General features: G+C 41.0%; 1 protein-coding gene across 1 annotated transcript in view; it reads left to right on the top strand.

Moving 5' to 3' along the window:
• The window catches only part of LOC122813542 (synaptonemal complex protein 1-like), a gene marked incomplete in the record, with an annotated part of 863,486 nt that overhangs the window by 59,922 nt on the left and 777,850 nt on the right, over positions 1-25,714 (top strand).

Here is a 25,714-nt window from a genome sequence, read left to right on the forward strand (position 1 = left end):
CCTCCCACCCTGACGGTCCTTTGATTATTACAGAAATTCTGAAGCTCCATTTCTATCTTTGGCAACAGGTAGTTTCAGATATATGGGTACTGAAAGTAATCCATCATCCTGTGTCCTGACAGAGTGCTCTTCAAACTATCTGGAGATATACAGAGCTGAGTGTATTTTTCTGGCACTTCAGAGTTGTGTACTGGTAATTGTTGTTTGACTAATTTTATATCATTGCTGGCTGACTTCAGAGTTGTGCACTATTATTTTTGCTTCACTGTATAGTTTTTCAGATCTCTGCTGAAGGTGTTGGTTTTCCCATATCCACCCTCCTTATTCCTGTCTTGTTGTTTAAATTTGGAGGCTTTTGCAGTTGCCCGCCCCCACTGTAGATTTGATCTGGGACACTTCCCCCCAGTCCCATCTCATTACCTCATTCTACCTAATAGACTCCTTCTGCACTTGTTTTTAGTCATTTTTAATTTAATTGCATTTTTTAAACTGTTTGGTCTAACATTGCTACATACTCGTGTGCTAACTTGCACTGCATTTGAATTGATGTTCTTCGTCTCACATTGCTCCAGTCATAACCTGTGGGTAGTCCGCTGTCCTCGGTCGGCCCGAATACCAAAGAGTTAGGCTGGCGTTGGGAGCTGACGCCAGCACGTAGTAGTAATGACCAACGCCATATCCTCAGTCTTTCTTGCCGCGTGGTCGAAGCAGAAGCGCAAGCGTTGCAGCGCCCGCCTTCTGAAATTTTCAGTTTTCAAGTTTCAGACCAAGACCAGTTAAATTTTTGTCTTTTCTTGCCTCAGTTAATCCGGATGTCAGAAAAAGTTAATAATTGTATTTCTTGTGGGAAACAGATACCTCATAGGGACTATCATTCTCTGTATTCCTTGCTTAGGGAGCTAGATTTAATAAGCCACATTCATTAATAGATTAGACTGTGCTAGGCTTGTTTCGTGTAACTACAACATGCCGCCAGATAAAGATAAATCTTAAGGTCTAAAGTTCTATGGAATCTACGGTTGAATCTGTGGATCCAGCCAAGTCTCGGCTGAATCCCAGGAACCTTTACTTTTGCAGGAGTTGGCCTCGAGTTAGGTCAGGCCGAGGGTGCTTCTCAAGTTACTGTGGTTCCTTCCTTACAAAAGGTTATTAGGCTTTCTACTTCAGTCACTAAAGGCCCTGCTAAGGCTAGACCTGGTATTTCTCACAGCCCTGGTTCTTCGGCTCTGTTCCCAAAAAGCATATGTTGAAAATGGCAGAGGATTTGATTACCTTGATCAGGGGTTCTATGCCCCCTCCAGAGAAGAGGCCTAGGGTGGAGACAGATTTAGAGGGAATGGAACATTCCTCAGATTACTCTGAGTCCTCAGCTGAGGATATTCAGGATTTTCCTCCCTATTCTGATTCGGATGCAGAGGATTCCTGTCCTTCTGCTTCACCTCCAGAGGATTTTTCCTTTCCTGAAACCTTGCATTCCATGAGGGAGCATTTCAAGTGGGAAGGTCAGGATTTTTCAGATTCTCGTAAGAGGCTTAGGGAATTTTTGTTTTTGCCACAACATAGACCTTTGGCTATTCCCCCTGTTTTAGATGTTGTTCAGGATGTTTTTTCTGAAGCTTCCCTTAATCCTGATTCTTTACCCCCTGTCAAGCCAGACAGGTATTACAGAGTTCCAGAGGCACATAAATATTTGTATAAGAGCCCTAGAGCTGACCCGGAAACTATTATTCAAGGGCCTAAGGGTGTCAGGGCTTCTGTGGTTAAGAATCCAGTTTCTTTGGATAAAGATTCTAGAGCGTTGGATAGGTGGGGTAAAAAAGTGTACACCTCTTCTACGTTGGCTATGAGGGCTTTAAATTGCCAATTCCATATGCTGAAGTATCAGAACTTTCTGTTAGGTCAATTAAAATCTAAGGTAGATGCTTTATCTGAGGGTATAGAGTGTAAGGAATTGCAGGACTTGGTTCATGCTTCAGATCAAGTTGGTAAACATGCCTTGCAGTGTGGCTTCGATGCCCTTCAGGCTTCTTCCAGGGTAGCTGCTACTGGTTCAGTTATTCGTAGACATGCCTGGCTTAAGGATCAAAATTTGTCTGAGCATGTTAAAGCTCGGATTTTGGATGCTCCCCTTCAATCTGAAGTTCTTTTGGTTCCCCTGTGGAGTCAGTTTTGAAAAAGATGGAAGACGAAGCTAAGTCTATGCAGACAGTTAAGGAATTTTTGCAAGTGCAGCCCCCTAAGTTTAGCAGGAATTGGCCTGCAAGAGGATGGTCTTACCCTTCTTCAGATTTTCAGTCTAAGGGCAGGTCTAGACGTGGTAGGGGCAGGGCTCACGCTCAGGGTTCTTTCAGACCTAGGACTTGGAGTTCTCCTGCACAATCTTCTGGTGAGGGCAGGGGTCAGCCTTTTCATAAACAGACCCAATGACCTGTATCTCCAGCTGCCGGTTCCTTCCTTTCTGGCAGCTCCTCTAGGAGGAAAGTTGGCACTTTTCAAACAAAATTGGCATTTGGTCACCCAGGACAAATGGGTGTTGGACATAATAAATCAAGGCTACAAGTTTTATTTTCACACTTTTCCCCCTTTCAAAGGCATGCCAGATGTACCTCCTCAGCAAAGGCTGGAGGCTCAAGAACAAATTTCTTTGCTTTTTCAGATGGGGGCTATCCAGGTGGTACCTCCGTCAGAAGAAGGCCTAGGGTTTTATTCTCGTCTTTTCCTAGTGCCAAAGAAAGGAAACACTTGGAGGCCAATTCTGGATTTGTCCATTCTCAATACGTACCTAGACATTCCAAAGTTCAAGATGTTAACATTACAGCAACTTCTGCCTCTGCTAGGCAAAGATCACTGGATGGTAACTCTGGATCTCAAAGAGGCCTATCTTCACATTCCTATCAGGCCCAGCTGCAGGAGATTCCTGCGTTGGCTGGCACTTCTCATTATCAGTTCTCTGCATTGCCCTTTGGTTTATCTACTGCCCAGGGTGTTCACAAAGGTTCTGGCTCCTGTAATAGCTTTCTTAAGACTGAGGGCATACAAATTTATCCTTATCTGGACGATTGCCTGATTCTTGCTCAGGACAAAGACAAGTTACTTCAACAGCTACAGTATGTAATGGCAGTTTTAAGGTGCCTAGGGTATTCTGTGAGCAAACAAAGTCCAGTCTAGTACCCTCTCAGGACATGTGCTTTCTGGGTGTGAGACTGAATACAGCCTCTCAGATGGCTTTTCTGACCCCGGACAAACAAAGAACTCTTCATCTATACTTCCAGCAATTATCAGTACTGTCCAGGCTGACTGCAAGGACAGTCCTTCAAGCCTTGGGGTTCATGGCATCTTGCATTCTGGTACTTCCCAATGCCAAACTGCATATGCGGAAGCTACAATGGTATCTCAAAAGTGTATGAACTCAACACTGCCACGATTTGGACACTGTCATTCCGATAATACCTTGCATCCAGAAGGAATTCTTGTGGTGGGCACAGGAATGTCACCTAAACAAGGGACTCTCTGTGACCCGGCCAGAGGCGAGTCAGATCTTAACGACAGATGCCTCAGACCTGGCTTGGGGAGCACACTTCAGTGGGAAATGGATTCAAGACATGTGGCCTCCCAAACTACAGCATTTGCATATCAACATGAAGGAGATGTTAGCAGTCCAGTTCGCCCTGATGGCTTTCAAGGGCCTACTTCAACCGGGACAGGTGTTGATACAAACAGACAACACTACAGTCATGTGGTACATCAACAAGCAGGGGGGGGACCCATTCTTATCCTCTTTGCAGACAAGCTATGATATTGTGGGAGACTGCTCTGGGATTGCACATCACTCTTCAAGCACGGTTTCTGCCAGGAGCACAGAACTCCCTAGCAGATGTATTGAGCAGACAAATTGTGGATCCCCACGAGTGGAAATTGGATCCTCAGGTATTTCATCAGTTGACAGTGGCTTGGGGAACTCCAGACATAGATCTGTTCGCTTCTCCTCTAAATTTCCAACTACCAAAATTTTGCACAAAATGTTTCACCCAAAAGCTTGGAAAGTGGATGCTCTATCTTTCAGTTGGAACAACCTTCACGTCTATGCTTTTCCTCCTCTGCCTCTCCTTACCAAGGTTCTCTTGAAGGTCAGGCGGACAAGCCCTGCATGATTTTAATAGCACCAGATTGGCCACGACAGCACTGGTATCCTCTGCTGAGGAGTTTAATTCAGGAGCCTCCTTGGCCTTTGCCACAGCTTCCTCACTTGTTGTCCCAGTCAAGCAGTCATTTGCTCAATGTCACGGTGCAGTCCCTGCATCTAACGGCCTGGCGTATTCTGTTTTAGAGCCTGTGGGTTCTCAGCTTCCTCAACAGGTTTTAGATGTCATTTTGGAAGCTAGGCGGCCCAGCACTAGAAAGGTTTATGCTGATAAATGGAAGAGATTTTTTCTTTGGAGCACAACAAAGGGCTTTGATGTCTCGGTACCTAATTTGAGTTTTACACTACAGTACCTTACTGAGTTACTAGACAAGGGTTTGTCATTTTCTTCTGTGAAAGTTCATGCTGCAGCCATTTCTGCTCACTATGATTGTGACCCTCCTTTATTTTCTCACCCTTTGTTTAAGCAATTTCTTAGAGGGCAAAAATATAAGACCCCCACGAGAGCTCCTACTCCTTCCTGGGATCTCAATTTTGTGTTGGAGAAGCTTACTTTGCCTCCTTTTGAACCTGCAGCTACGGCTGAATTGAAGTTTTTGTCCTGGAAGACTGCTTTTGTTGGCCATTACTTCTGCTAGAAGGGTATCTGAATTGCAGGCTCTCATGGCAGTTGAACCTTTTCTAATATTCCATAAGGATAGAGTTTCTTTGCACTAACCCTACTTTCATGCCAAAAGTGATTTCTAATGTGGCCTTGAACCAGTCTATCCATTTGCCTACCTTTTATGCTGATCCCCAAAATAAGGAAAAATCTTGCATTCTTTGGATATACACAGGCAGTTACGTTATTAGTTGAGCAGAACTAAGGAGTTCAGACAGACTCAACAGTTATTTGTTTCTTTTGCTTTGGGTTCACAGGGAAAGCTGTTTCTAAGCAGACTATTTCAAAGTGGATTGGTAATTGTATTGCTTTTGTTATTCTCATCATGGGAAGGATGTTCCTGCTGGGATTAGGCCTCATTCCACTAGGGCTACTGCCACTTCTACTGCTTTTTGAGGGTGTAGCTACTAAGGATATTTTGGAAGCAGCTACTTGGAGTTCAGTTCATACTTTTACTAAACATTACCATCTCCCTCTTTTCACCAAGTCCAGGGCTGGGTTTGCCACTGCAGTCTTACAGGGCATGTTAGCAGCCCCTAATGCTTTTTAGTTTACCAGCCTCCCTTTTCCTTTGCTTTGGGATTCTACCCACAGGTTATGACTGCAGCAATGTGAGACGAAGAACCTAGTACAGTTTTGTACCTACCATAAATGTAGATGTTCGAGGGTCCACATTGCTGCAGTCCTATTTTCCCTCCCTCCTTCCCCTCTTTGGTTTGAGGGTGTGGTTGTTGTTTGTTGTTATTGTTCCTTGGGGATAATTATTATTTTCTCCCTTTGTGGCTCTGGCCTTTTCCTTTTAAGGCCTTCTGACATCTGGGGCAAGAAAGACTGAGGATATGGTGTCGGTCATGCGCTTAAGTACTACTACGTGCTGCTGGCGTCAGCGCCCGCCCATGACCAACGCCAGCCTAACTCTTTGGTATTCGGGCCGACCGAGGACAGCGGACTACCCACAGGTTATGACTGCAGCAATGTGGATCCTCGAACATCTACATTTATGGTAGGTACAAAACTACTTTTTTACTGCTGTTTTAGCTACTTTTCTGTATATATATTAAAAAAAAAAAACCTTTCCTGTAACTAGTGTAATCCAGATTCAGATTTGCTGTATCCAGGACTGTATGTAAGCTTCTGAGCGCCCCAAGCTTTCTGTGTTAGAGGGAAGCCTTCTAGCTTATCAGTGGGAGTGGTAAGCACTAGGTAACCTATCTACCACATAAGGAGTGGTTCTGACCCAGAAATTGTAGTTATTGGCCATTTGGGCAGTTTTTCCATCTCTCTCAACTTTCTGATTTAAAAGCCCGCATTTGCACTTGTTTCCCCCATTTCCTGTAACTAGTTTAGTCCAGATACAGATTCTTAGTTTTAGTACTTGAATTTGCTTTTTCGTGATCAGCACTTGTTCAGAACTTGTAAGCACTAAACAAGCTACTAATTACTACAGCAGTCAGCCTTCCTCATTACCAAGAGGAGAACAGTTTTGGTACTTACTTTCCTCACTTGCTTAGAGAAAAACAGCTCTTGTACTCACTTTCCTCACTTATCTAGAGGAAAATAGTTTTTTATTCAGGCATGTCCAAGGGTCAGCTCCCAGTGTTCTCTCCTGTGTATCTGATGAATCTGGGCATCTTGGGGCAATGTAGAAATTGCCTCATGTACACAGACAACCCACTCCTCCTACCACCCAACACAACCTGTGAGAGATGCACTTATCTAGCCAAACTGGAGGTAAAGTTCTCTCCAATCAAGACTGAACTTGACAGTCAGGAGGAGAAGGTAAACACTTGCACCACACCACATTCATCACATAGTCTCACTATGTCTACACCACCAAAATCCACACATAGAAACAAAAACATTTGCGGAGGCTCTCAATAATAATCTGCTCAAGCAACAGAGACCTCCAATGCAGAAATGCAAGCAACCTCCACCCCCCCCAACACAACCCAAATGACACATAGCCCGCAGACTCAGTGTGCCACTCAACCACAGCCAATAAGGCAAAAAAAGTACCCAACACACTAGTCATAGGTGACTCTATAGTCAGGCACACTGATGTCCCACTCACCAGGCTAAACAAGGAGAAGGTTACTGTCAACTGCCTGTTGGGTGCCAGGATCCGCCACATAACCCACGCACTCAGGTCACTCCACAACAAGTACAAATATGACTCTGTCATTGTCCATGTTGGTGTGAACGACCTGAGACGTACCTCCCTGGACTACATGAAAAGAGACATGGAAGAGATCTCCGATCTTGTAGCCTAGGCAGGTATGACCCTAGCCCTGAGTAGCATTTTTCCATCACCCAGAATGATGCCACAGTACAAGGACAATATGATTGACTTCAGCAATTGGCTATGCTTCTGGTGCCATTCTAAAGGGATACAGTATCTCTGCCTGGGATGACATGGTCGACAGACCATGATGGTTTGCCAGAGATGGCCTGCACCTGTCACCAATGGGATTCCGGATACTGGCTAAGGTTCTTGCTGCCCCTGTAGTGCCTTTTTTAGGCAAGGTTCAAATGACAAATTCACCACCGTAACAGGAAACAGGCAAGCAAAAACTGAGGGTGATGCTACTCAATGCTAGACGTCTAAATCACAAAATGCACTCACTCGAGGCACTCCTTTAAAATGGAGAACATCGATATCTGTGCAGTGACTGAGACCTGGTTCAAGGCTCCAGAGAGCACCCCTGCACTACCAGGCTACAACTCATACCACACTTTTCGGCCATGTAACCTGGACCGGAACACCAAAGGCGGAGGTGTGTCCATATTCATTAAGGATATCCACACCTCCAGGCTAGTTGCTCAGCATAATGCAGCCGAGGTTATCCAAGTGCAACTAACTCTGGGCAAAACTGCAATCCAAATTGTAGCTTTCTACAGATCACCCACCATGCCCCAGGATTCCCACTCCTCTTTTCTTGATGTACTGGAAAATATTAGGGTTCAACCAAACACCCTAATGGGCGATTTCAACTACCCCACCATTAACTGGGAGAACTACTCGTGTACCAACTCCTTCGCTCAGCGCTTTCTGGAATTCATAAACTCCAATGCCCTGGATCAAATCCGCACCCCCACTAGGGGCAACAATATCCTAGATCTAGTCATTACCAACATGAGTGACCAGTGTTCCTCACCTGAAGTCAACACCTCATTGGTCCGATCTGACCATAAGCTAATTACCCTAGATAATCCACATCCTGCCCCCACCTCCCATTAAGGAAACCATGGTAAAACATTTCTCCAAAGCCAACTTCATGCTTCTTAAGACAGAGGTAGTGAACTTCATGACATCCATGCAGATGGACAATACAGTTAGGACTACTGAATCCTACACAATTGCACTTTATAAGCACTTACATGAGTGCATGGATCGTGCTATCCCAAACAGAACCAAGACGCTATCCTCCAAAAAAAGGAAGGCAATCTGGTGGTCCCCTGCCATAAACAGACTGTACAACAGAAGGAAGAAACTGTTGCAAAAGAGAGTAAAATCCCATGAGTGGAGGAGCTCCCTGGTCAGCCTCAGTAAGAAGCTGCGATCCCTGATAAAATCCTCCAAAGCTAGTTATGAAAACAAAATTGCCACTGATTCTAAAGACAACCACAAAGCATTCTATAGCTATGTCAAGAATCTCAATGGCAACACTCAAATCTGCTCTGAGTTACAGCACAATGGCACTAAATATACAGACCCAACTGATACTGCCAACATCCTGGCCGATAGGTTCAGTGCTAACTTTACCCCCCCTCTCACCCCCTCAAGAACCCATCTCTATACCGGAAGAATGCAAAGTTCCTGTAATCACGGCTGCACAGGTAAAAGAACACAGCATCCATGGGACCAGACAACATCCCAGGCTGCGTTCCACACGAACTACAGAACGAACTGGCACCCCACCTAAGTACCATGTTCAATCATATCCTCACCTCAGGCTTTGTGCCTGCTGAATGGCACATAGCGACTGTTATCCCACTCCACAAGGGGGGAGCCACCACGGATCCCGGGAACTACCGCCCCATTAGCCTGACGAGCCTGGTCTGCAAGGCTATGGAACATATCATCATGGAACTTATAAACAAAGACATTGGTAATCTTCAAACTCTGGACCCCACCCAGTTCGGGTTTGTAAAAGGCAGATCATGTCTCCTAAACCTGATAGACTTCTTTGAAGCAGTCACCAAAGCCATAGACAAGTGTAAGGTGGTTCACACAGCAGTCACCAAAGCTGTAGACAAGTGTAAGGTGGTTCACACAGCCTATCTAGATCTTGCCAAGGCTTTTGACACCATCTCCCACTCTGGAATTATAGATAAACTCACTAAACTAGGTATAAATCCCTGTGTCACAAGATTGGTTGCCAAATGGCTCACTGACAGAACCCACACTCTGAAAGTAGCAGACTCCAAATCTGACTTCAGACCAGTGACAAGTGGAGTACCACAGGGTTCAGTCCTGGGCCCTCTCCTGTTTGGTATCTACTTCTCTTATGTACAGTCTAACACAGAAGGTCTTTGGCTAACAAAGTTCGCAGATGACAGCAAACTAGGAGCCTTAATCGAAACTCCTAACGATGTGGACATCCTACAAAAGGGCCTCTCTGAGACAGATGCCTAGTGTCAAAGCCATGGCCTCAAGCTTAGTGCCAAAAAGTGCATTGTCATCCCCTTTGGTAAAAACTCTGCACCCATGAACTACAACATAGGCGGTAGTATACTTAACACCGAAAGTGTGTTGAGACCTTGGGACACAGGTGGATAGTAGTCTCTCCTTTGATAATCACATCACCACAGTAGTCAGAAAATCCTTCTATGGTGAACACCTCAAGACAAAAGGTTTCTCATCCAGAAAAAAATAGGTCATTGTTCCCCTCTACCCATCACTCATTAGACCCATTATGGAGTACAACGCCCCTTTTGGTATGCACTTCACAAGACCTCTACAACTGGAAAGGTTGCAGAAATACCCCACAAAGAGGATTACTGGCCTCAAATAGATGCCCTACACAGACAGTCTCAAAAAACTCCAGCATTACTCCGTCGCATATCTCCTACTCAGAGGTGATCTCTGCCTAGCATACAAAACTATGTCAAACCCAGAGCTGTTGGACATGCTCCACTTAAAGAAATCCCAATCCCTCTGAGCTACACGGTCTAGGGACCTAAACCTTGTCACCACAATAAACAGAACATGCCGGAAGGATAGACTCCTGTCCCAGAGACTTTCCACACTCTGGAATAAACTACCTATCTATATCAAACAAAGCTCCTCATTAGCACTCTTCAAGAAAAATCTTGATGACTGGATGGGAAATAGGAAATTCACCCCGGGGATCACCTCTGTGGCTCTGCTCGACAGTGGCACAGGAAAATAATTTTCTTGGGTGGCAAAAGCCAGGGTACCTTTTTGTCTGGGCTTGTATAGGCCTCAGGGCCGATAGCCTAGTACCTACCTATGAAACAGTAGTGGGAGTCTCAACCCCCTTTAATGGGATTCTTAGTAAAATTCCAACATAAGATTGTCAACAGTCCAAGTATTTACAGCAATCCTTTCATCTAAATAATTTTATTTATTTTTTTGAAGTGGGTATTATTTGTCAAGTGAGGTGATTACCTTTGTTAATTGTAATAATCTCCATAGATTTGTTTAGTACATTTTCTTGAAAGTACATGTCTGTCTTTGCCTATTGAGATGTACATTTTGGTTTGAACAGCAATAAATATAAGAATGGTTTATTATGGTATTGTTCAATCTGTGTACATTAGTACAGTAAAGACTTCGTAAAAGTACATATCAGTCTTTTAACTATTGGAATATACGTTTTGGTTTTAGCAATCCTATATATCAAAGCTGATGGCATTTAACAGACTGAATGTTGAGAACGCAAGTGCAGTTAGCTCAACATTGTTATTTATAACTTTTTTTCTATATGGCTGGCCATCATCATTAATGGACTTGAGCGACCACTTTAGGACAGTAATGAGCCTGGAGATCACAGAGGCTTCACTTCATCCAGCCAGGATACTAGGGGAAAAAAGTGGAAGAGCAGCACAGTGCCATTATGTAAGGACATTATTTAAGAAAACTTTTTTTTTCTTAAATAACGTCATTGTGTAAAAGCAATAACCCATGGCTGGGTGTGGGTAATGCTGGATTTATCCACGGTTGGCTGTTTGGTCACTTGGACTTTTGCCCTTGTGACCAAAACAAGGCCAGCATGGGTAGATCCAGCCTTACCCACACCCAGCCATTGGTTATTGCTATACTATAAAATATGAAATTTATATTGTGAAAAATTCATAGGAATACTGTTAAGAAAAACATGTACTTAAAGTTAACTTTTTCCTTCCTCGTCTCCTCCCCTCAGCCCTTTCAAACATCAATAACATGAAGTGAGGAAGATGTCTTTAAGTTCCAGACAAGTTGAACAAAAGTAAACTGTTTCCACTTCTTGCTATACAGCCTTATTTTACAAATGTGATTGATGCTTTGCTTTCACATTTATTCACTATTTTCCATGTTGCTGGTCTTTTTCGTGTTCATCTCCATCTCCGAACTCCAGGTTCTGGTTTAATTGCTCAGTGCTCCAGAATTTTTTGGTTTACTCCTGTGCTTTTTTTCCATCTCTTAAGCAGTCTCATCTGAAATAGTGCAAATAGTTTCACTGGCATACTCTGTGTGCTTTATTATCAGAAGAATGAGAAACGGGAGTCCCCTTCTGCTTGATAGCTCATTTTTTTGTTGAACAAACTTTTGTATTTCCTCCTTAGCCTGTTCTGCATCTAATAATGACTTTGATCCCCCAAGAAAAAAATATCCTGAAGACAGCTGGATAGAGCAGCTTGAATCTCACACCTGCCTCACAACATTCCCTGATTACTGGAATAAATTTGTTTCTGTTCTACCTGGTGTACAGTGAATAATTTTCCACAAATACTCTACTGTCTCCAACTTTTAATACTTCCCCTTTTGGCACAGTTTTGCCAGGATTAACTCTCTTTCTGCTGTTAGGTTTGCACCTTTACTAATAATAGTCTTGGTTGCTTCTCATGGCCATATTTGGAGCATACACATGAGCCCTTTCAATTAACAGTGCCTGCTGTGGAATACCAGTGCAGTTGCTTATTTGTGCCTTCATAAAATTAATATAGTCTGTTCTTTCTAGTTTCACTAGTACAGCAGAAAATCTCGGATTTTCCCTTCCTTCAGCGTTTCGTTTATTTTATTCAGCTTTGAGCACATTTGATTTATCTTTTTCCTGTAGATAATTGGATGCCATGTCTTACAGAAAAGCTGGACCTTCTATTACTTTTTGCTGAACAGCTGAAGTATTCTTCCCAGTCACTGTTTTCTCTTTACCTTTTCTAGCTGATTTTCTTTCAGGCTCTGTTTCTTCTTTGCAGGCATCCAGGCAGTATACTTACTAGCCAGCAACTGAATTTTGCTCAAACTGAAAGCATCTCTCTTGCTGCAGTTTCTCAGTTTTTGTTTTCACATTGTGAGAGCTAAAGTCAATTTGTTGATCAGTGTGCAGCCATCTTGGAAGTCCCAGATTTATAATTCTTATCCAAATAATTTTGGATACAATCCTTCTAGAAGAATGTCATATTTAATGTACTTTCTTGGAACCTTCTAGATTTAAAATGACATACTATTTCAGTGCATTTTAATTTATTTATTTATTTGCAGTTTAATTGGGGAAGTCCACTGGGCCATATTGAGCCCATTTTCAGTGGAGGCCCAGGGAGAAAGGCTCCACAGTAATAGGTTGCAAATTACAGAAATAGTACAATCTTTAGAAGAGTTATACAATTAAAATTAGTTATAATCACAATGTAACATGTACAAAAATATCAGACATTTTACACATCAAGGTTTAAAAATAAAAGATTAGCTAATGGTAAACATTGTTGATTTTTTCAGGATTGGGAGCAAGAGCATTTCCAGGTAGTGGAGATGTAAGTGTGTAGAGAGGATTTAAAAGTGACAGGGTTATGGCTAGTTCTGAGGGATTATGGGAGAATATTCCACTTTTTGGCTAGGGAGAAAGTAGATAAATTGCCAGGTGAATGTTTAGGCTTGTGCACCAGGTGTAAATTTGTGTTCTCTGATGTAAGGGGCCTATTGGGAATGTAGGAGATGAAGATGGAATTAAGGGATGAACAGTCAGAGGGTTTAAAGATGAGTTTGTGAGTTGTAGTAAGTTGTAGGTAGTCAAGGTAGCTCAGTAGCTCCAGCCAATTTAGAGAGTGAAGTGCCTTACAGTGTTGGAAGGAGTATTTGGAGTTTGTTGCGAATTTGGATATCTTGTTGCAGCAGGCTTCCAGTTTGCAAGTAGAGGTGAACCATACATGAGTGAGGGGCGATGCCAGGTGGATGCTAGTGTTTTTCTAGATGAGGGGGTTCGGTATTGATTGTGTCTGTAGAGCAATCCAAGTTTTTGATGATTTGTTTTTTGATAGTTTATTGTACGTGGATATCGAATTTTAGTTGTCCATCTATGACTACAAGGAGTTTTGTGTCGGGGACCATTTCAGTTAAAGGCATATTTTGGCTATAAATTATAGAAGTTTCTTTGTGATGAGGTAGATTTTGATGGGGTGAAAATCATGATTTTAGTTTCGTTTGGGTTCAGAGCTAAGTGTTTGCTTATCATCCAGGCTTCTGTGGTGCAGAAGGTGGTTTGTGTTTTGAGTAATAGATCTTAAATTGAGTTGGCTGAGCAGATTACTGTGGAGTTGTCCATGTACTAAATTACATCACCATTGGAGGTAGTGGTGCAGAAGTTATTGATAGATGTTGAATAATAGGGGGCCAAGTATTGAGCATTGTGGAACTCCAGTAGGGGTATTGTGGTAGGATGAGAAGGAGTTTTGCCATTTGATTGCTTGTTAGTGTCAGAAAGATGGCTAGAGAACCAGTTTATTGTGATGGGAGAGAGATAGTGGGAGGAGATAGAAGTGAGAGAGTTGTGATGGTAGCAGAGGGTGAGAGACTGTATCAAAGGCTTTTGAGAGGTCCTGGAGTATGGTTTCAACAGTTTTCCTGAGTCATGAGCCTTATTAACCATGTTGCGGAAAGATACAAGGGTGGTAGTGGTACTGTGACCTGGTTGAAAGCCATGTTGAGATGGAGATAAGAGGTGGCTATGGGTAAGATGGGGCAAGATCTGGGTGTGGATACATTTTTCTTGTATCTTGGAGATTGAAGAGAGGATGGCAATAGAGTGGACGTTGGATGTGTCATCATTTTTGCCTCCTTTGTGTAGAGGGAGAATGTAATCCTTTTTCACAATTTTGGGCACATAAGATTAGTGAATAGATCTATTAATCAGGATACTGATGGGGTAAGCGATGGCATCAGCGGCTACCTTTAGGAAAGTGGGTAGTAGGCTGTGAGGAGCATTAGAGCAGGGTTTAAGCTTTGAGTAGTCTTTTTATAGTTGAGGTGGAGATGGCTTGTAGTGTAAAGTTGCGGTGAGGGGTGGGGGTTAGTGGAGGGAGGGGAGTGTTGGCAAGTTGGGGAGGGGGAGTTGGGGGAGGGAGTGTTATTTATTTTGCTAGTATTAGTAAACATGGCAGTGATGTCAGCTATACAGTTTATGAAGAAAGAGTTACAAAGTGATGCTATTTACTGGGGAGTCTTGTTTGGATGTGGACACGGATTTTCTTTGGTGCCTGGGTTAAGGAGGGAGGAGATGGAATTCCAAAATTTATTTGGGTTTAGATTGTGGCTGGATTGAAGTTTAGTATGTTCTTTTATCCTTGTGAACTAGTTTCTTTACTTGGTTGCTGAGTTGTTTAAGTGCAAGAGGTAGTCTTGATTTTTGTTTTTTTTTCTGTAGAACCTCAGGGTTTTGTTTCTGAGGTGCATGAGATCCTTAGTGGGCTTGGTCAGCCATAGGGCAGGATTAGTTTTTATTCTTTTTATAAAATTTGTGCTTAGTGGTTTAATGTATTGATGAAGGAATTATTGAAATAGTTGATGGCATTATCTAAAGGGAGTGTTTTTAGCATGTTCCAGTTTATAGTTTTGAGGGTATCTGAGAAGAGTAGTGGGTTGAAGTTTGTTGGGTTGCGAGTTTCCTTACAGTGGTGTTGGCCGGCGGATGTATGTAAGGAGGTGGTCACTTAAGGAGTATGGTAGGGTGCCTACTTCTGATATTTTGTTGTGGTGTGTGAAAGTATCCAGTCCAGAATTAACCTAGATGAGTAGTCTTCAGAGGGTCTGGTTGGGGAATTTCAGTTGGGTTAAGTTGAATAAATTTAAGTTGTTGATAGTGGGGTTGGAGGTTGCACTAGTCCAGTTGATATTTATGTCCCCTAGGATGATGGTTTAATTTCTTATGTTGGAGGAGATCCAGGAGAGACTATCTTCAAGAATTAGGATGTTATTTCCTGGTGGGATATAGAGGGCAGTGAGACAGATTTTTATTTTTGTTTATTTTTTAAAAAGGTAATGCTTATTTCAGCATTGGGGAATGTGGTTGGAGTATGGTATTATAGTGAGGGAATTGGCAAACTTTATTGCAACTCTGCCTCCTTTTTTATTGGTTGTATCAGATCTAATTATTTGATAGCCAGGGGGTGGGGGGTATTTCAGAATCAGTTAGGGCAATGATGTCAGGTTGATTATGGGAGAATTTTGTTATGAAGGCTTCTGGTATTTATGTATTTGTGGGAGTTGGCTTGATGAGAAGGTATGTGGTTATTGTTTGAAGTTTGGTAGGGACCAGGGTTGGGGTTAATGTCACCAGATAAAGGCAAAGTGGAGAGACAGAATATATTGGGTGTTTTTGTTTAGCGATTTGTTTGGGCCTAGTGATGATAGAGGAGTTGGTATTACAATAGTTAGGGTTAATGATGGTTCTGGGTGTATAGGGAAATGTTTTTATTTTATATTGGTGGACAATAAATGTTTGTAGAAGGTGTGGAGATATGTTTGGAAATCTGGTGACATTACTGATGGTAGATGTACCGTTGCCTACTAGTTATATTTCATAAAGCAAAGAAACCGTTCTACTGAATATCAACATGCAGGAGTCTTGAATGCATTAGTAATGATGAATAGAGTGGTTTCATTTTCTAATTAAAAATAGAACTTCAGAATATAAAAAAGTGTTAACAATCAGTTTAAAAGTCTTGCTTACCCATCATGTGACCAAAGAGCCACCAATCCTATTTTGAAACCTTGTAAATACTTCCAGTTAGAGATACACTGTTAAAAATAGGGGAAACAAATGTAACCAAAAATATACATTTAAAACAAACTTGTAGTACCAAAATAACATCTGTTAAAGTTTCTGCACTAACTGAAAACACTTGATATTAATAGTCATTTAAACTTGGATATTTGTCTGATCTCAGTTTTATCTGCCAAAAAGATTCAAAGCATTCAAGCAATGTTGCTTTATCAGCAATTTATGGCCTTTCACTGTCTCGAAAGACAGTGAAGTTTGTGTTGTGAAATCAGTTGATGGTTGAAGTGCAATGCCTACTGTGACTGGCAGGCTCTGTTGCAATTTATACAGGAATAGCCGATGCCTAGCTGTGTAGGTGCTGAAACTCTTTGCCATCTGTGTTTTCGCATCTCCTCCCGCAACGGTTTATGTGGCTGTTTTGTTCTATGCCTTTTTTTCTCCCCACTGGTTATATATCATTAAGATACAGAACATAGCTGTATGGTAGGACTGTCCGCTTACTTCTGTTAACCCTGTGCTTAATGATATTCAAAATCCTTATTAGATTCATGACATCCCAGTTAAAGATGATTAACATTTGCCTACACTGATGATTTCGTACTTTCACATGTTTCGTTATCTCATTTTTTTAGTTGCCAGAAAATATTAGTATATTGCTGGTGCTATTATTAATCCTTCCAAAACTAAGGTTCTTGTGCTGCTACAAGGACAGTTAACTTTCCCAGATACACAGATCATTTAAAATCTCAAATGTTTAGACTAGTAGTATAGCTCTAACCTTTTCCTATCGCTGGGCATTCACATTTTATTAAACTATAGTAACTCCCAAGAAATGGTAAAGAAATTATATTTCTTAAGTTTATCTTTGCTAGAGTCAACTTCCTTAAGATTAAATCAGTGTAATTTGTGATTTATTTTATCAAAATGCTTTGTCCCATAACAATATGCCTGGTTTATTAAGTTTAGGCAGCTTTAAATATAATTTAAATGGGAGGAGAGCACATACTATGGCAAACCTTTTTAGCCTGATCTGTAGTGTTTAGCTGAAATGTGGCCAAACTATTTTGAATGCTATATGAGTCATAAGCTTTTACTTTTTGGTATTGAAATTATACATAATATTTATAGATTTCTGCTTTAAACAAAATTGTCTGCTACTAATGCCATACAAACATCGTCTTTTCTAATCTTCACTTATTAATTAAAGCCAGTGTTGTCATCTTAGTCTATCCCTATTTCCCTGGGATAGACTGCCACTTTCCATCTGGCTGCCTGTCTTGGGTGGAAGTTGAACAGATTGGTGGCCCAGTACCCTGGTTCCTTTGCCAGTTTTTTCAAGTACAGTTTAGCTGCCTCTTGACTATTTCCTGTGCCCCTACTTGCACTTATCCCTATTAGCAACATCTCCTATTTCATTGTAGTTTAGGCTTCTTTCTTAGAATACTTTCTGCTACTTTATGAATATACTCTGTATGTATGGTTGTTCTCCTTAAGGATCTGCATCCAAATCCTACTGTCTCCTTATTTCTTGAACTTTCTGCCTGCATCGTTATGATCCCTTTTCACTTTGAATTTTAAAATTCTGATCGTGCTATGAGCCTCAACTGCATAGCTCTATAATATCCCTTCAAATCAGGAAATCATAAACCACCTTGTTTTATTGATAGGTTAAACTTATCCCACTTAACTCTTACCCTGTTCCCCTCCTAGATAAATTCCTTCAATTATTTATTAATCATTGTCCATGATTGTTCTTGTAGTTGATAAAAAAAATATGTCTGACCCATGTATAAAACTAGAGACTAAAACCTTTTCACTGCTTGTACCTTACTATATATATCCATACAAAGGATTTTCCAGTTTATCAGTTTTTGTATCCTCTTTTGTTTAACCTCTTCCAACATATCTTTAGCTGCCATGACAGAAACCTTTTTAACATACTCCTAAATACTTCATTATAATGTCCTCAGAAATATGGGCATTGCTGAACCATTTCATGTGTGGATATATAATTTGTGGCTATAGCCTTTGTTTTATCTTCTTTAATTTTATATCCTAGAAATATATGAAACTGTCTCAAAATGTTCAACAACATGGAGATGTCCTTTCTGGATTTATCACTTACAAAATAATATCATCTGCAAATAAATTCAACTTTTTTGATTACCACACCAATTATATCCTTGCATTTCTGAGTCCCTTATTTTCTTTGACAGTGGTTGGCAAATATAAAGCAAATAAAGTGGAAAGAGGACACCCCTGCCTGGCTCCTCATTTCAAACATAAATTATCAGAGAGCAACCTTCTCGCTTCTTGTATCCAGTCCTTCATGTATCCAGTCCTTCATGTATCCCCCTAATTGACCTTATTGTATCAGGGAATGCAATTACTTCCATTGCTTTACTCATAAAATTCCAGATTACTCTTTCTCTACATTAAAACCCAGCAACAATAGATGTATTTTCTTACAATCTTCTTCCTTTTGATTGTCATTGTTCTATTAATGTTGTCAAATGTTTGCATCCCCTTCAGAAAACCACATTGATCCAGATCTATCAGTTTTTGGCTGCAGCTTTGCCATTCTTTTTGCTAGTATAGACATAAACACTGTTTAGTCATTGTATAACATTTAAATGGGTCTATATGAAGCTGGGTCTGATGGATCTTTACTGTCATTGGGTAATAGTCACCACAGCTTTCCTCCAAGATGTTGGTACTTCCCTCCTTTTAAAATTTTCAACATCTTTATCACTGTCTTCCTTCATAACTCCCACAGGAATACTGTCAGTCCCTGCAGATTATTTTGTACATAACCATTTTCATTTCATCTCCTCGTACATTAACTATTAGTTGTTTGCCAAGGTTGGAGGTAGATGAGGATAAAGTCAAGTCTTTCATAAATATTTCCATTTGTGCTCTTTCTTGATTTCAACATTTCTCTGCTTTTATACAAATTTTCATAACATTTCCAAAATAATTCTTAGTACTTCTACAGGAGCTCTGTTTTTTATTATAGGCACTCTGTTTGGTAATAACCCTTTCTACTTTGTTTCTTAATTAATTGTACTAAATTTTTTTGTGCTCTGCAGTTATTAAAAAATAGTTGCTCAACAATAATTTTTCAAAACTCGAACACATTATCCAAATATTCTTAATTTTCTATGCAGTTGTGCCTCTACTTGTTCTGTGAGGTTCAGCTTATTCTGCAATATTTTAACCATTGTCAGTTAGAACTAATCATTAATACCCAGTTTCATCTTATCCCACTTGCTAGCTAGCGCTTCTGAAGAAATTTGTGTTTTTCAGTAACTCAAGTATTTTCCTCTACCTATTTCAAAATGAGCCTTTTTGTACATATTCAAAACACATTTTAATAATGAAACTTTTTTTTACTCTTCAAGCTATCTAACTCTGTAGCAGTCCATCTATCCGCTTGTCTTCAGTCATCAAAAGTACCTGGAAAATGTAATAGACCAGTTTATAATGAACTTTGATATTACTTCAGAAGTATCTGCTAGTACTCTTGACCATCCTTATTTCTATTTTATTTATTTATTTGGAAGGGACTAGCTATAACAATTCTGGTTGCTTATCTTTCTGAAAATTCAAATGTGATATATTTGTCTTGTACAGACATCTACAGTTTCCTCTATATGGCTGTGTTTCTTCCTCACAAACTGCATAGAACTTGAGTTGTTATTTTTCCAACTGCTACACCTTCATCTTCAGCTTCAGGCTGCAGGCATTCCCATTAATTCTGGATTTTAGTCTGTCTACAGCTTTAGTGGTGGTTTGGTCTCTACTGATTTCTCTTGCATTAATTTCACTTTATTGTGATTTTTTTCCTCAGACTGCTATAATTTAGTTGAAGTAGGTAATGCACACTTCCTCATTGTACCCATCTACAGTTTTGGTGGGAGAGTTAGTTTCTGCAGTGAAATATTCTTGTTCCAGAACTGCAGAAGTATAATCCTCAAAGATTTTACTGCAGGTTTTAAAAATCCTACACTACTTGAATAGTTTTCTCCCTATGGTGTCACTGAGTGTAGTGTAGGCTTGGACATTGCATGTTTAATTGTAGTGAGCTACCTGTTTTTTTACTTGCTTTCAAGGAATGTGGGTAAAATGATTAGTTATGCATCTCTGATACGGGTTCTACACTCTAGTTGATATGTATAACTAGCTGCATTCAGTGCTTAGGCAAAGGAGCCTGTTTTCTTTTAACCAGATTTCTTTTTTCGAATATTCCCAATATCTCTTGCTGTTTCTGTATAGTATACTATACTCTTACCTTTACCCTCTCGAACATTTTTTTTTTTGATTTAGGTACTACTATTTTGTAAACTTTGAACATCTAGTCCTGTACATAACTTATTCTTCCTTGATAGAACAAAAGTATTAAAATTTATTTTCTTACTAATGATTTTTGATTAGATTAATGATCTCTTTCTGGAAATGCTTCCTGAGGTCCTTGTCCGTACACTTTTTAGAATTCAATTAGTTTTTCTTTTGTTATAGGTAATGACAGTATTACCTTAGGAATGTTTTAATTATTTTAAAAACTTTCCATGATCCTTTAGTGAAAATGCTATTTTCAACTAAAATAACTTTCCTAAACAGGTAAGTGCAATATTTTCAACATATTCTCTGTGTGTAGATATTCATTGTGATATTCAGGGTTGAGTGCCATCTCTTCATAGGTTGATACTAGGCTATCTGCCCTAGGGCATTTACAAGTGTAGCCAGTGTGTGTTTGGCTTTTTCCACCCTTCTTAGATTAGTTGACTGTGCCTCTGTATAGTAGGTCACAGAAGATAGCCCATTTAAGGTTGGTTTACTGTGCCTCTGTCTAGCAGTGACACAGAAGAGATCCCAGGGGTAAATTTACGATCTCCCATCCAAACGTCCAGATTCTTCTTGAAGAGGGTTATTGAGGGGCTCTGTCTGACATGGATTGGGATTTTGTTCCAGAGTGAGGGGAGCCTCTGAAATATGAATCTGTCCCTCCAGCATGTTCTATTTATTTCTGTGCTGAGGTTTAAGTCACTGGAGCATGTAGTTCTGATGGATTTGGATTTCTTGAGGTGGAGCATGTCCATTAATTCTGGGTTGGACATGGGTGGCTTTATATGTCAGGCACAGATCGCCTCTGAGTAGGCGGTAAGCAACTGAGTAGAGCTGGAGTTTCTTTAGCCTAACTGCGTAGGGCATCTGTTTGAGTCCCTTGATCCTCTTGGTGAGGTACTTTTGGGGTCTTTCTAGTTGTAGCAGGTGTCGGGTAAGGTACATCCCAAATGGGGCATTGTATTCAATTATGGGCCTGATGAGTAGAGGGGCACAATGACCTCTCTTGATCTAGATGTGAACCCCTTTGTGATAAGGTGGGCTATATAGAATGTCTTTCTAACCACTTTGGCAATGTGATTGTCAAAGGAGAGATTGCAATCTACTTAGGTCCCCAAATCCTTAATTACTTCTTCCGTACTTAACGGATTACCACCTATGTGGTAATTTGTGGGCACTTTGTTTTTCCCAAAGGGGATGACTATGCACTTTTTGGCATTTAGCTTTAGGCCATGGCTCAGGCACCAGTTATCCGTCTCTGTGAGACCTTTTTGGAGGATGCTTGTGTCCGCCGGCGAGTCGATTATGGCCCCCAGTTTGCAGTCATCTGAAAACTTTGTCAGCCATAGTCCTCCTGTGTTAGCCTGTACCTCAGAGAAATATATATTGAACAAGAGAGGTCCCAAGACTGAGCCTTGTGGGACGCCACTTGTAACTGGTTTAGAGTCTGACATGGCACCTGCAATTCTGACCATGTGGGTTCTATCCCTAAGCCAGTTTGCAACCCATCTTGTGACATAGGGGTTGATATTTAAGCTGGTGAGCTTATTTATGATGCCTGAGTGGGGTATTGTGTCGAAGGCTTTTGCAAGGTCAAGGTAGGCTGTGTGGACTATCTTCCCTTCGTCTGTGGCCTTGGTGACCTGTTTCAAAGAAATTGACCAGGTTCAAGAGGCAAGATCTGCCCTTAACAAAGCCGAATTGGGTAGGATCCAGTGTTTGGAGGTTCCCAATGTCTTTGTTTAGGAGTTCCATGATGATACGCTCCATAGCTTTGCAGACCAGGCTAGTTAGGCTTATAGGGCGATAGTTTCTGGGGTCCATTGTGGCACCACCTTTATGGAGTGGGACTACTGTTGCTGTACGACATTCTTTGGGTACATATCCTGTTGTAAGGCTGAGACTGAACAGTGATTTTAAGTGAGGGTTCAGTTCTTCTTGGAGCTCATGTAAAACACAGCCCAGGACACCGGCCAGTCCCATTGATGCTGTGTTTTTTGCTTTGGAGAGGGCAGCTCTCACCTGTGCATCTGTGATGTCAGGGAGGCTACACTCTGTTGGGATAGTCATTTGCTCATTTGGGGGGGAGGGGGGGCAAGTTTGCTCTGAACCTGTCTGCCAGGATATTGGCAGTGTCTGTGGGTTCAGTGTATTTTTTGTCATTTTGCACTAACTCAGAGCATATCTGGGAGTTTCCACCCAGGGTTCTGACATAACTAAAGAAAGCCTTGTGATTATCTTTAGCGTCTTGTGCAATTTGTCTTTCGAAGCTAGCCTTAGATGATTTTATGAGGGATCATAGTTTCTTGCTAGTACTGATCAGAGTTGCCTTACCTTTCAGGGATTTTGCTCTATCATGTAGTAGCTTCCTCTTGGGTTTGGATTTTCTACTTGAAGAGACCTGATGGCTGGCCCACCTTCCAGAACTTTTCACATTTCTCTTCTAGGCCTGACAGACGCTCTTCCACACACACATCAGGTTGTTAGTTGAATAAGGGAATTTTGGCCATCCCCATCTTTAGATCTTTCCAGTTGTAATTCAGTGAACAGTCTAAGCCATGGTTGTGTCATCAGTCTTTTGTTTTAACCTGTTTGCAGAGTTTCAGGTTAAGTACCCATATGTGAAAAAATTCTTAGCTTTTTGTGGTGGTATAGGCTATTGTTGGTACAGTATGCTGAACAACAATCTGTTTCTGAGAAGGTTACCAGCTGTGTTTGCAGAAAGCAGATTCTTCCATAAGCATTTTCACGATTAGAGCTTTGCAGAAGATGATGTGTTCAGTTGTCCTTACTGTGCATCCTTTAATCAAACTATCTTGAATCACAGAGTGGAATCTCTCCAGAAGTACTTATTTTTCAAAAGGGAGCTTGTCTGGTACCTATATGCCATGCCATTGTCTGGTTCTTCCTGCAATCTCTTGCATAACTAACAGTAGTACTTGAACTACCCAAGGGAAATGGAAATTTGAGCTCAAAAGCAATACATCAGAGTCTGATAGCTTGCTTAGGCTCAAAGACACTAGTGTCAGCAAGCCAGCTTTTCAACCCCTAGTGGCAGTTGTTGCCAAACCTCTGGCATGACTCTTGTGGAGGTTCTACAGTATTGACCTGGATCACATTCTCATGAGTTTAAACCACTTTACTGTTGGATGTTTCTAAGGCCTGATACCTGTATCATTATCGGTGCAGGAAAGGATGACATCCCCCTCTATTTGTTGGCCAGGAGGTTGAAGGGACCTGGCTAAAGGGCTCAAGACCTGTAAGGAAGACTGTAGTTCCAAACAGAACTGTAAGGTGCCCAAGCCTTAATGGACATCAGGTAGCTTGCCTCACCCAGGCCTTTAAAGATGTATTCTCTACATCACAATAGCTAGGATAGCTGGACAGGGTACAGTAGATGAAAGAATGTTCACATGTACTCATACCTGGATAACTGCCTTATCCAAGAGCACTAGGAGGGAGATCCAGAAGCCTGTAGAACTTGTTTCTAGTCTTTGAAGCTTTCTCTAAATTTCCCAAAGTCTCACCTTCAACTGTCAAGACAAGTGCTGTTTCTAGGGATACTGCTGGGCACAAAGAACTTTCCTTCCCTCAGACAGGTTCTGTGTGTTTCAGTTCTTCAAGGTAATTTCCGAAAATAGCTAGTTCTTGGTAAGGGAGCTCCTCAGGATCTTGAGTTACTTTCCCTCCTACATTCAGATTATCCCCCTGGCAAGAATATTGCTAGATACATTCTGGTTCAGTAAACATTGTATGTTCATCAAATTGATCACTGCTGCAATAGCCTTGGCTAAATGGGTTATCATCTTCCAAAGATATGGCAGCTGACCAGCTTCCAAAGCTTCGTGGCACCTTCCAAACGCCCAAACCATCAGTTGGCTCAAACTGATTAAAAAAGACAGGTTTACGTGCCAAGCCTTTCTGAGCTTTCATGCTGTTGGAGATCACTCCTCTAGGCTTTTGAGGATTGATGGTCAGCTTGTACTATTTCTTTGCTGAGTGGATAAGTTCCCTTTGAGGGAAAATCCTTCCACGTTAAAACATGTTTTATGATACTTCCCTATTTAGGAAAGATATTTGTAAGTTTGTTTTAAATTGACTGACACAACTTAACTGTACTTTCAACTCATTCTCTGCAGTGGAGCTCCAATGGGCACAACCTAACCTTTTTAATAAAATGAAATAATTTCCTCAGATTTCAAACAAATGTTTACATCTCCAGAATCATAAGGGTTACTAAAGAAATGTAAATGGAAAACTCTTCAGCTCAAATTGCTTTTCATAGTGGTAGTGTTATTTAGTTTGTAAATGTTAAACTGGATTTTATAAATTACAGTAAACAAAGTACCTACTAGGTTTTTAATATTTTGTAAACAATGTAACAATATATCGGCAAACACTCAAGTTACACAGCCATACTGTCAGCAGCATTGTGCTCATTCAGCTGTTTTCATACGAGACCAAGCAGTTCTGTCTGTGCTACTTGATTGATGAAATATTTAGAGAAATATTAAATTTGACAATGTAAGCAAGTATTACAAGATCAGCAATTAGTATAGCTTTGTCTGCATTAGACAGAGGCCAAATATTAGTGAAGTTCTATTGTTTATCGTGCAACCTTTTAGATAAAATCTTTCAGTAATTTGTATGCACCATGGTTTTGAAATTAGTAAGGTAATTATTGATGGACAATATTAGATTCCTACAGGCATCAATCACTAGGATGTCAGTAGAGAAATGCCTGGAGGTATCACTGGGCTTTAATGATCTAAAGGGTAGTGCACTTTTTTTTGTCAGTTTGAAAGTTGTTTAAAGTAATTGAAAACCATTTTTTATGGAGAAATTGCCAGCCCTAGAAAGTAAAATGATGGCGCTTTTTAGTGTGTTTCTGTGTGAAAAAGTGACTTTTACATTTTTACTGGCTCTTGATGCTTGCTTCCCCAAAAAAGAGGCACCATTTTCAGCTTCACCATAGAACTAACTACCGAGCCCATTTAGTTCTTCCAGCCCCAAAAAGAAAAAGTTAAGCAGTCTTTGCCAGCAGAAAAGGCCACCAGTTAGCTTCAGCCACAGGTGGGTGATCTGCTATAGCCATAGCTTGCTCCTCAGACCACTCTTCTTTTACCCCAGATCCCTATGGTATAGTATCTACAGCCACTATGGATAGGGGGGTTAACCACATCCTGTACGGCTGTTGAGATCCCTTCACTGGGCAAGGGATATCCCACTCTGGTAGTTTCTCTCAGTCAGAATATTGTGCCCATCCCTGAGGAAGCAACTGATGCCATTAATGCTATTACTGACCCCAATTTTCCTGTGAAACAGAAACTGAAAACTAAACCTATATCA

This window comes from Protopterus annectens, chromosome 10.part0 (assembly GCF_019279795.1).
Source record: "Protopterus annectens isolate FY-2018-M chromosome 10.part0, PAN1.0, whole genome shotgun sequence".
NCBI classification, from domain to species: domain Eukaryota; kingdom Metazoa; phylum Chordata; order Ceratodontiformes; family Protopteridae; genus Protopterus; species Protopterus annectens.